The sequence below is a fragment of the Alligator sinensis genome, unplaced genomic scaffold (assembly GCF_000455745.1).
Source record: "Alligator sinensis unplaced genomic scaffold, ASM45574v1 scaffold300_1, whole genome shotgun sequence".
NCBI lineage: Eukaryota > Metazoa > Chordata > Crocodylia > Alligatoridae > Alligator > Alligator sinensis.
Genome location: NW_005842240.1, coordinates 961402 through 964994, shown reverse-complemented (window position 1 = coordinate 964994; position 3593 = coordinate 961402).

Here is a 3593-nt window from a genome sequence, read left to right as displayed (position 1 = left end):
ACACAATCATCAGCATACTGAAGATCAGTAATGGAGGTGTTGGCGATCTTGGAATTGAAATGTAACCAGCTGATGTTAAAGACATTCCTGTCCAAGTGATACTGGATGCTGACTCCAGATGGAAGTTTCACAGCAATGACATGTGAAATAGTTGCAGTATAGATGGAAAAAAGTGTTGGTGCAATCACACATTCTTGCTTGATTCCAGGTCTAATAGTGAAGGGTCAATAGTGAAGGGAGACATTGCTTAGGATGGTTGCTGTCATGTCATCATGAAGTGTGATGATTGTAAAAAATATTGATGGGTATCCAAATTTCATGAGGATCCGCCATAGGGCTTCCGTGTTGATTAAATCAAAAGCCTTAGCCAGGTCAATGAAGGCCATGTAAATATCTCTTATGTTCTCGTAGCACTTCTGCAGTTGTCTAGCAATAAATCCACTTCTGTGGTTGTCTATTATACCTTTAAGTGGTCTGAAACCATATTGGGACTCAATAGCATCTCTTCAGCAAGGGGAATGAGTCTATTGAGGAGAATATAGGCAAGGACCTTCCCAGCTATGGACAGTTCAGTGTTACAATAATTGCTGCAATCTAATCTATCTCCTTTCTTTAATATGGTTACAATCCTGGCATCTCTCAAGTCACTGGGTTGTTCTTTCCAGTGCTCTGTGAGCTTCCCTTCCACACCATGTCTGGTCTCATGAAGTGCAGCAATATCAATATCAACTTGTGCAGGTTCTCTGGCCACTAGTGCTGTCCTTCTCTCAGGTCAATCTCCATGTCACTGTTAGGTTTGTCCACCAGGATGCAGATGTACCAGGTTGCAAAATTTATTTCTTGATTCAGACAGCAGATAGAGTGATCCCACTGGATGCAGTTTTTCCAGTCAGACAAAATGAAACAGACTACATTTAGGGAACCTTTTCTAGCTCCCTCTCCATATGGGGTAAGCAGAGTGGATCCTAAATAGGCCTGCTCACTAATGGTTGCAGCTGCTGAATTGCACAGCTATCTCAGTTTCAAGTGCAAAACAACCATCATACAGTTATCATCTCCATGTAGGTCCATGACTAGCGGCTTCTAGTAAGCACTAGCACCTGTGCAGTGCTGTAGGATTTCCTCTTGATGGAACACACATGCACATGTCCTTGTTTAATGTGAGGATGCCATTGCACATCAGAAGCAAGACAACACTTCACAGGAAGGAAACCTTAATCCAGTGGCATAGAAAACCTACATGTCTGGATGTTTCATTCCACTGCAGGCTTCATCTGCCTTTGCAGCTATTGTGAAGTATTTCTCCTTCATCTACCAGCTCCACTGTTGAAGACTTTTGTTTTTGTTTGTGGATCACTATTAGTCTGGAAACCTCGCTCTTGATCTTTTCACCATGGGTCACCCTGCCAGGAGTACAGAACTCCAGATGGCATCTCTCTGGAGGTCACTGGTAGCACACAAGTGCAGGTGACTGGTAAGGGGGGCATAGTGGGGGACATGCCCCCACACTGAGTTTCATAGATGCTAGGGTCAGAAGGTCAACAGATCATCGAGTCCAACCCCCTGCCTAGGCAGAAAAGAGTCTGGGGGTCAGATGACCCCAGCCAGATGCCTATCCAGCCTTCTCTTAAAAACCCCCAAGGTAGGGGAGAGCACCACCTCCCTTGGAAGCCCATTCCAAATTTTGGCCATCCTTACCGCAAAGAAGTTTTTTCTGATATCTAGCCTAAATCTGCTCTCTGTCAGTTAAGATTGGCCCCTGAAAGTGCTGGGAGGGGCTGTTTTGCCATGTGGGTCAGTGGCATGTAAGGTGGCACTAAGCTGTGGTGTCTGGGGTTGGGTCCCCCCAGCACCCAAGACAGTTTTTGGCCCACCCCCGGGCCTGCCCACAAATGTTGTCCCCCTTCCCCCCCACCAAGGAGGCACTAGTCACCCATACACACAAGCCACTCCACCACATCAAGATTGTGACCTCTGAGGGCCTTGGTTCCCTAAGTGTGATGGGAGTCTCTAGATACTTGCATAGGAAATAATAATAATGAATCTAGACTGTTGCATACAACACCAGTCGTTGTAGAAGAGGTAGATGGACACAACTGTCAAAGGCAGTGTTTCAGTTTGGTGACGGGCTTGTTCTCTTTTGTTTTTTCTTGTGCTTGTTTTATTTCCAGCCATTCCTCCTGGCAGCAAACCAGATGAGCCTGAAAGCAGGTTTCTTCATTTAAGTGAACAAGAGTTGTAAAAAATATAATATGTGACAGAATCCTACATTAAGGAAAAGTTATCGTACAAGCACTTTCATGCTCCAGTGGCTTTTTAAGCACCAAAAACTCTGTCATGTAAACTTGCCTCTATTTAAAAAATCATCTGTAATGTTTAGAAACAATTTTAGGTACTCTCAGAACACAGTAGATGTTGGACAAAAATGAAAAAACAAGAAAATGATCCACAGTCAGTCCAGAAAACACTTTTTTCAATAAGGAACAAGTATAATTTTCATCTGAATGTTCAATGTCTAAAGAAAATGTTGAGCTAACCTCATCCTCCATAAAATCCTCTTTAAGAAATACTCTTCAGGCAGCATTCTTCTAGCAACACTGCCAGTTTATACAAAGACATTTCCATTGTTTTAAAATCATTTAAAAGTATTAATCTCACAGTACAACTAAAAAAATGTAGTACATTTTTAATCTTCCATTCCGTAGTAACTGACATATCCTTGGTGATTTTTTTATTCTACCTGAAAACTCAAAGCAATAATGAAATAACTACCATAAAGCCTAGATTTTTCCTAGCAAATGGATCTCAAACTGCTTAGGGAGCAAAAGGAAGGCCCAGGGAGGAATAGGACCCCTGCTAAATGGGCAGAAACAATTGGTGACAGACAGGGGGGACAAGGCTGAACTTCTCAACGAGTTCTTTGCCTCCGTGTTCCTAAGCGAGGGGCAAGACAAGTCTCTCACTGGGGTTGTAGAGAGGCAGCAGCAAGGTGCCAGACTACCATGCGTAGACCCTGAGATGGTGCAGAGTCATTTGGAAGAACTGGATGCCTTTAAGTCGGCAGGCCCAGATGAGCTCCATCCGAGGGTGCTGAAGGCACTGGCCGACATCATTGCAGAGTCACTGGCGGGAATATTTGAACGCTCGTGGCGCACAGGCCAAGTCCCGGAGGACTGGAAAAGGGCCAATGTGGTCCCCATTTTCAAGAAGGGGAGGAAGGAGGACCCGGGCAACTATAGGCCAGTCAGTCTCACCTCCATCCTTGGCAAAATCTTTGAAAAAATTATCAAGGCTCACATTTGCGAGAGCCTGGCAGGACAAATTATGCTGAGGGGAAACCAGCATGGGTTCGTGGCAGGCAGATCGTGCCTGACCAATCTAGTCTCTTTTTATGACCAGGTTACGAAACGCCTGGACACAGGAGGAGGAGTGGATATCATATACTTAGACTTCAGGAAGGCCTTCGATACGGTGTCCCACCCCATACTGGTGAACAAGTTAAGAGGCTGTGACTTGGATGACTACACAGTCCGGTGGGTGGCGAATTCGCTGGAGGGTCGCACCCAGAGAGTCGTGGTAGATGGGTTGGTTTC